This window comes from Carlito syrichta, unplaced genomic scaffold, assembly GCF_000164805.1.
Source record: "Carlito syrichta isolate Samal-C Ts95f unplaced genomic scaffold, Tarsius_syrichta-2.0.1 Scaffold316213, whole genome shotgun sequence".
Taxonomy (NCBI): domain Eukaryota; kingdom Metazoa; phylum Chordata; class Mammalia; order Primates; family Tarsiidae; genus Carlito; species Carlito syrichta.
In genome coordinates, this window is record NW_007260309.1 from 298,915 (window position 1) to 307,870 (window position 8,956).

The window sequence follows — 8,956 nt, forward strand, 5'->3', positions numbered from 1 at the left end:
CGGCCCAGACACTGCCCGTGCGAGGCCGCCCTCTGCTCTTCCTGGCACAGCCTGGCCCCGCCGCCTTGGGAGGAGCCCCCGCCCGGCCCGTTCGCACAGGTTCAGGCCCTTGCGGGGGTCTGGGGGTGTCACTGTTAGGTCGGTGGGCCGGCGCCTTGGGAATAAAGCCAGGAATTGCAAAGGCCAGGCAAAAGTGTCTTCAGATTCCGCGAGGCCAATGCTAGAGCAGCATGCCGCGGAGAGTGGGGGGTGTGGTGTCTGTAAGGGGCCAGGCTCGGGGGCTCAGCCTGTCATCCAGCACTTGGGGAGGCTGAGGCAAGTGGATTGCCCGAGACTGCGGGTTTGAGACCCACCCGGGGAACTTGGCAAGACCTGGTCTCTACAATAAGTGCAAGATTAGCCAGGCATGGTAGTGCATGCCTGCAGTTCCAGTTACTTGGAAGACTGAGGCAGAAGGATCCCGGAGCCCAGCAGGTCGATGCTGAGGTGGCTGTGAACATGTCACTGCACTACAGCCTCGGCAATGGAGTGAGACGCCAACTAAAAAAAAAAAAAAGGAAGTAAGACGAGTAAAAATCTGCAGCACTGCTTTCTTGGGTGTTGATAACATAGGTTTTATTCTTTGATGTAGTCAGGACATGTCTTGTGACTATAGCAGGCGGCGGGCTGGTAGGATGTCACTGAAGAATGATCATACTAGATTAGGTTGGCTCCGTCCTTTGTGACTGACGTAGGTCTCAGCGCTCAATCCACAGCAATGGACACAGAGTTGCATAAAACATGGTTTATTAGCCGATCGGCGGCCTCTTGATGGACATGCAAGTCCCAGAGCAAGGGCCCCGTTTGGCGGCAAAGGGTTGCTTTAAGTCGGCCAAAGCCACAACCCACCAAGTTTCAGTTTCTTGGCGTTTCCCAAGCAGGCCGAGCGTTTCTCAAGCGGGCCAAACCGCAGCATTCTGCTGGCCCAGATACTAGCCAATCAGGCAGAGCCAGCGGGGTTTGCAAAAGCAGAAGCAGCCAGTTAAGCAGTCAAGCATAGCCAGCAGGTGCAGCTTTCAGTTTCCAAAAAGAAGCCTTCGACTGGGTGAAAGATTGCGCACTTGGGCCTAACTACTGCCCTTTTTATTTTTCAGCCCCCTTTTACGGTGACTGGGAGACAAATACTTGGACTAGGAAAGCTAATTGATACAAAACAAGCTGGAGGGTTGTAAAACAATTATCAATCGCTACCTCCAGGAAACTGGTTTTGACCTTGGCTTATTGGAGGGAAGGCTATGTCATTTGCATGACAGGGTCACTCAGTGTTAAAGTGGCTACACTTTAGCCAAGATTATTCCTTTTTGGCATTTTACCCTTTCAGTCACCCTCACTGGCACCTTTTTTGTGGAGGTAGAAGCAGAAGCACGAGGGAGTGAAAATTATTGGGATCTGCTAAGAGTGGAGGAGAAAGTTCCGCTTTCCAGGCACATATCTAGTGAGCCGTTTTTTCCCAGCCGCATTCAGTGGACCTGAGATCCACCTGAAGCTGATGGTGGTCCAGGCATTTCACACCTGAAGTCATCAGGCTCCTCTGCGGAGGCCTGGTTGGACAGCGTCTCAGAGAAACAGATGGTGACCCACCCGATCCCTCAGAACAGATGGCATTCCAGGTTTGGGGCAGTGGCTTCCAAGGTGAGGAGCACTTCCGGGACGCTGGAAACCCGGTAAGCTGAGCGGCTCTGCTTCCGTGGGAAGGCTGCTCCCCCACAGCAGTTGCATATTTCTACCTGGGCCATGCGAACCTCTGGGAGCCCCTCTGCTTCCATGTAGCTGTCTAATGATTGATGGTCCTCCATTCCCATGACCTCAGAGACAGTTCTTTCGCTTTCAAAGGACCCAGCTTTTGTGTTGTTTTATCTAAGGTGTAAACCTGGGTGTCGATCTACGTGAAAACGGCAGTGCTCACGTCACACATTCAAGAGGGCTCTATCCGTGATCCCCAAGTCTGGGGTAGTGTCGTGGGACTGGAAAACATGGTCATGGAGATGGGATCCTGTATTTTGTGAGGAATTTACCCCTTCGGGATTCATTGCGTGTGCGTTCATCAGCACCTTCCCAAAGAAGCAGAAACAGCTGGACATCTGTAAAGGCGGCAAGGTGAGGCACTCTCAGGAGACACAGCACAGGGCCAGGGCTCTTCCACGTCGACCAGGGCTTGCGGGGCCGGCCGTGTGGCCAAGCGAACACATCCCTCCTCCGTCCTGGTGTTCTCATCCTATTCCTCCCTGTCCTCTCTTTAGTCGCCCTATTCTGATTACACCTGCCCACAGGTCTATAAGGATATTGTCACACGAGGGTGCATTTTGAAATAATGATTTGTGGAGAGGGGAGTCTTGTGATCTCTGTTCAGATGCACTACTGTCGGGCATGTGGCCGCAAAGGCATTGTGCTCTCAGTTCCCACAGTGGCTGTCTCAGAAGGTCCGTCCTGATGTCACTACAGCTGCTTTCTACAGAGCAGGGTGCTTCTTGTGGTTCAGTGTCTTTTGCTTGGGCTCAGTGGCTCTGACCTTCCTGTGCTCCCCTGTTCTCTGTAGTGTCTGCTGGGTTCTGGGTTTGTTCTAGTTTCCTGGGAGCCAGTTGCATAACTGCATTTCAGACAGTCTTTGGAGACTCCACCCTCACGACCCAAGCCGCAGTATGACGCCCGTGCACTTACCTTGTGGCCTGGTGTTTTTCCCCTCCCGTGGGGCTGTGAATCATTTTACTTTCAGATCTTCTCATCCTGATGCTGCTGGGTTGTTTATAAAAGTGGGCATCTGGTTTTTATTCTCAGATACGTTATTCTGTGTACATATTGATTTTGTGTATTTATTTTGTTCGTAACGTGGACATTTGCAGGAACAGACACTTTTAAGCTTCTTAGGGAACTTGGCCATCCCAACAGCTTGATGAAGTAGGTCTGTGATCCCCATTCTACAAGTGAGGAAAGTGGAACTCGGACAGATTTAGTAGCTTTATTAATTTTACACAAATTTTGTGATGCACTTTGAATCTTAACCTAGAAGTCTTCCTCTAAGATGTGTATACTTGCTTCATATTCTATTTTGTCTCTCTGCCCAGATCCTCAAGGGTATACATTCTTTTCTGGGTCCATTTCTATTGGGGATAGAAGACTTGCAGAAACGGGTGGAGAAGGAAATTAGCTGGCACTTGGCCTTCCCTATCTCTTCCCCTTGACTGGGCTTAGATTTCTGAGTGAGCTGGAGCAGTGGTAGATCCTGACCAGTTCTCACCTGGAACATCTGTTATGTGCAGATAATTTTCACTTTCTGCAGCTGTTATTTCTTTGTCCTAATTGTATCTTTGACTTTCTCTTACAGGTTTAAAATACAATGTAAACACTGAGGAAAATAAAATTGTTGCCCTCCTACCAGAGGCAACACCATTCCTTTTGTTCTTTTTCTAATTATAAAAGGAATACATGTGTAAAAAAAAAAAAAAAAGCCACATGATACAGATCTTTTGTTGTTGTTGTTTGTTTTGTTTTGTTTTTGAGTTGGAGTCTCACTCTGTCACCCAGACTGGAGTCCAGTGGCCGCTCCCGACCATTGCAGCTTCGACCTGGGCTCCGGCGATCCTTCTGCCTCAGCCTTCCAAGTAGCTGGAACTACAGGCGCACGCTACCACGCCCAGCTAATTTTTGACTTATTGTAGAGGTGAGGTCTTGCCAAGTTGCCCAGGTGGGTCTCGAGCCCGCAGGCTCGGGCATTCACTCACCTTGGCCTCCCAAAGCGCTGGAATTACAGGCTGAGTCACCAAGCCTGGCGATACAGATCTTTATAATGTGAAAGTCTTTTCTTGCACCCCTTCTCTCCAAACTCATTCCCTTCTTGAATTATTTTAACAGGTTCCTCTGGATATTTTCTGTAGCATGAAAGTGTTAAATTATATCATACTACTTTTTTAATTTTGCTATTATTCAAGCAATATATTATTGACATATTTCTGGATCAGTACACATGATTCCAACTTACTCTCTTTAATTTCTCAAGTGTACTCTAAATAAAGGGTGTACAAATATTTGTTTCATTGTTCATTCTTTCATTGAAATAGAGATTTTAGTTTCACCATTAAAATAATGCTGCAGTCAGATCTTTGTGCAGATCTTTGTTATAGCTGACTCAAAAGAAAAAGAAGTGAGTGTGCCACTGCACTCCAGCCTGGGTGACAGAGTGAGACTCCAACTCAAAAAAAAAAAAAGGAAAATGAAAAAATAAAATAAATTCATGGGCCAAGAGCAGTGGCTATGCCTGTAATAACAGCACTTTGATAGGCATAGGATTGCCTGAGCCCAGGGGTTCAGGATCAGGCTGGGCAAATTGGGGAGACTTTGTCTCTACAGTAAATCAAAAAATTAGCTGGGCATAGTGGCATGTGCCTGTAATTTCAGCTACTTGGAAGACTGAGACAGAAGGATCACCTGAGCCCAGCAGGTCGAGGCTGCGGTGGCTGTGAGCATGCCACTGCACTCCAGCCTGGGTGAGAGAGTGAGAATCCAATTCAAAAAATATGATTTGTTTATTTGATGGTATGAGGCTGTTCCAAAATTCAGCATCTCACTGGGTGATTGTGGCAGTTCATGTTCGTTTGTTTTAGCAATTGGTCCATTTTATCTAAGTAAGGTGTGTGTGTGTGTGTGTGTGTGTGTGTGTGTGTGTGTGTAGAGGGGGAGGGGGAGAGAGAGAAAATATTGTGTATAGCATTTCCTTATGTAATGGCCTGAGTTGTGGCTCTGCAGAATTTATATATTGAAATCCTAACCCTCATTGTGACCGTATGTGGAGATGGGGCATTTAAAGAGGTAATTAAGGTTAAATGGGGTCAGACATGGCAGTTCCTGCCTGTCGTCTAAGCAGCTCCAGGGCCTGAGGCCACGAGGGTTGCTTGAGTTCAGTGCAAGACCAGCCCAGGCAACACAGCGTGACCTCATGTGTACAGAAAAATGAAAAAATAGCTGACGGTTGTGGTGCACAGCGTAGCCCCAGCTGCAAGGGAGGCCGGGTGAAGGCTCACCTGAGTCCAGGAGGTTGAGCCGGATCTATGATTGTGCCACCGCGCCGCAGCCTGGGCCGCAGAATGGGACCCAACCCAAAGAAACGAACGAAAGAGAGGGAGGGGAAAGGGGTCACAGGGCGAATGTCATGCTCGGCAAGGCCGAAAGCCAGCGGGGGGGCCACCCACGGAGGAAGACGGTGCGAGGACGCAGCAGGAAGGCAGCCGCGTGCAGGCCCAGGCCGGAGGCGGCAAGAGAGACCGGCCGTGCGGGACTCGGAGGCGGGCCGTTCGGTTTCCAGGCGGCGAGGAGCACTTTCTTCTGGCGAAGTCGCCCTTCGGGTGTCGCCTTGCCGCCACCGTAGCGGCGGACACATCGTACGGAGTTTTTCCTTTAACTTCGGTTTCAAAGACGCGGGGCACCGGTCAGGGTCAGGCGTGGGACGTTCGCTCTGCGGGCGCCCTGGCGGAGGAGGCCTGGCCCGCCTCTCCGGCGGATTCCCAGGCTGCCGCCCCCCGCCCCCCCGCAGTTTCCCGGACTGCCAGCCATCCTCTCTCAGTTCCGCGGTGCCGCTCAGGGTCCGCTCGCGAGTGAGAACGTGATACTCGGCTCTTCGCTTCTGTGAAGGGTCACTCAGTGTTGTAGACTCTAAGCCCCCCAGGTTATGCTGAGTTTTTTCAAGTCTGGGGATCTGCAGTGGTATTGCTTGCTTTGGTCCCAGGGTGGGGATCGTGTCTTGTTCTTTTTTAAATTTCATTCTTTAGTCAGTCTTGATTGTGTCATTTCATTGATTTTTTTTTTAAGGAATCAGGTGCTTTAATTCTTTTTAGTATTTTTAAAATTTTATTTCTTTTGTTTTTATTCCTTCCTTAGAATTCCTTTGGGTTTAGTTTACTGTTCTTCCTCTGTGTTTTTATGTGGGAGATTAGATTATTTGGACTCTTGTATTGTTGTCAGATATATAAGTTTTACAAATTCCCTCTGTGCACCACGTTCCCTCTGTGTCTCACCAATTTAGATAAGGTGTCTTTTCGTTGTCTTTCAGTTCAGTGTATTTTTGGCTTCCCTAGAGACTTCCCCTTTAAGTTTTCTAAGAGTTGGAGACGTTTGTGTTGTCTTTGTAATATTGGTTTCTAATCTGATTCTATTATAGTCAGAGAACACTCTTGTATAATCTGTTAAAATGTGTTCACTGTTGTTTGATGACCCAGGACATCATCTATGTTGCTTTACGTTCTATGGGCACTGGAAGATAATTTGTAGACTAAGTTGTTCTACCACTGTCAACTAGCCTGTTGGCAGGTGATAGTATTTAGTTGCTCTTTTTTTCATATCTGCTGCTGAAATGTTCTGTTATGTTCTTTAAAGAAAAATGTCAAAGCATTTGTAATTGTGCATTTGTTTAATAGTCTATCTCTCCTCTGTTTCTTCCAGTTTCTGTTTTACATTTTTTAGCTCTGTTGGTTGGTGCATACACATTTTGAATTGCTATGCCTTCTGGATGGAGTAAGCCTCTTATCGTTGCTTTTATTTATTTTACTTTATTTATTTTAGAGACAGGGTCTCCCTGTATTGCCCAGTCTGGAGTGCAGTGGCACCATCCTGGCTCACTGCAGCCTCAGACTTCAGGGCTCAAGTGATCCTCCTGCCTTAGCCTTTTCAGTAGCCGGGACTGCAGGCGTGTACCACCATGCCTGCTAAATTAAAAAAATTTTTTTTGTAAAGACAAGATCTTACTATTTGCCTAGGCTGGTCTTGCACTCCTGGGCTCAAGAGATTATCCCACATCAGCTTGGAGTATTGCCTACCCACTTAATGTCATGATGCGAAATTGTCTTTGAAAGATTACATGCTACCCTTAAAATCTAAAAAGTGAAAAAAGAAAGATTACATGCCAAAGTCAGAGATGAGCAAGAAGTCCTACATGCAGATGATGGAGAGAGAGTTTTTTCTTCTCTGATGAGCATGGCCAGTGGGCCTGCTGGAGAAAGCCACAGCCACCAGTGATATGTTGGACAAAATGGCTTGTGTCACACCCAAGTACCAAAGAAGCAAGTCTCCCCTGTCCTGGATAAGGAGAGAGTAAGAGTGGAGAGAAGGGCACAGACATAAGAAGATCCGGACAGATCCTCTTGCTGATCAGAATATATTTTTGAGAGAGTCTCATTCCATCGCCCAGGCTGGAGTGCAGGGGCATGCTCATGGCCACCCCAGCATCAACCCGCTGGGCTCAGGCGATCCTTCCCCCTCAGCCATCCAAGTAGCCGGAACTACAGGCATGCGCTACTGCGCCCGGCTAGTTTTTATTTTATTTTATTGTAGACACAATTGCCAGGGCTGGTTTTAAACCCGTGGGCTGAGGCAATCCACTTGCCTCAGCCTCCCAAAGTGCTGGGATGACAGGCTGAGCCACTGAGCCCGGCCTCTGGTCAGAACAACATTAAAGACCTATATGACCCCGGAGCAGATACAATTCTAAAGCAGGTTCCAATCACACTTCGTCTGGATCCCCCAGAGGACACGACTGTCCCCACACTAGATGTTGTTGATCAGGGTGGTGCTGTTACGGGACAGACCTAAGAACTCCCATCAGTTTGGAGAGCTCTGGACACTCACGGTTGTGCAGAGGCAGCAAGCTTTTCTGCAGGTTTGCACAGGCCAGGCTGCAGGAGGGGCTGTGAAAACCACTTTAAGTCCAGGTTTCAGATGCACAGCGTTTCTTTGTTCTGTGGGGAGAAGCAGAGGCACTCAGGGTCCCCTGACTGCCCTGAGACGCTCCCTGTGCTGGGCCCCTCTGCACTTTTCCCAAGGGGCACGGGCTGGGCAGTGGCCTGGGCTTCCCCCACGCCCAGGCATAAATGCCTGGTGAAAACATTTTCCCTTTCCCTCTTCAGGTGGAGCCTGGCCCTGTCCCAGTGCCTGTTCCCTCCAGGGAAAACAGAGGAACCCAATCTTGAGCCATGGAGAATTCTACATCCCAGGTCAGGCACTGGCTGGGACTTGGCCTCCCAGAAGCCCCAGCCGCGGACCCAGGGCCTCTGTGAAGGAGCCTGGGTCCTTTCCCTGTGTGATTCATCAGCGCTGGGAGTGCATTCTTTAAAACTTGCTCCTGGCGGACTAGGGGTCTGGAGCCTGGGCTATCCTAAGCGTGTTCTCTGAGAAGGCCCCAGGTCCCTTCAAGTCAGAGCCTGCTCCCCAAATGGGGCCATTGGGCAGGAAAAGCCGGTCAATGGTAGGGCCCCAGACCCCAGGACTTCCGCCCTTCCATCTTGCGGCCCACGCGTGGCCTTGGAAGTGAGAGCTGAGAAGGTCTCCTGCATCCTGGCTGTGGGCTTGCCCAGTGGCATCCTGGGCCTGGGCTCCAGAAGCACAGGCCGGCCTTCAAGCTGTGAGGCCCAAGACTTGTGGGCAGCGTGGAGCCCAGCGGAGCCCAGCGGGGGCGTGTGCAAATGGCGGGGCGGGGGGAGGGAGCGGCCATCTCCGAGAAGTGGGAGTAGGTGGAGGGAATGCAGGATGAGCCAGATGAGCTTCCTCTGGCACGGGTGGGGGGAGTGGCAGAAGGAATAGCCAAGAGGCAAGTCACCCGAACAAAGGTGGGGCCAGAGACCAGTGCTTCAGGACGCACAGGTGGCCACGGGAAGCTTGCTGAATCCTTGGCCGATGAAGACACGACCCGCCCCACTCAGGGCGTGGGGGCTGCTGCCCAGCCCGGGCGCCCGTGGGCGCTGAGCCGGGCAGTCCTGGAGGCTGGAAGGCCCCTTGCCTGCCAGTTGGGATCGCCTGGCCAGGCTGGACGGGCTGCGCGAGCCCTGGGGGTCTCTGTCTGCCCCCCGCACGTCGCATGCCTCTGGCCGGCCGGCGGCAGGTGTCACTCATGAGGACCATTGACAGGGCGACAGCGATACGGCTCGTGCCCTGGCCG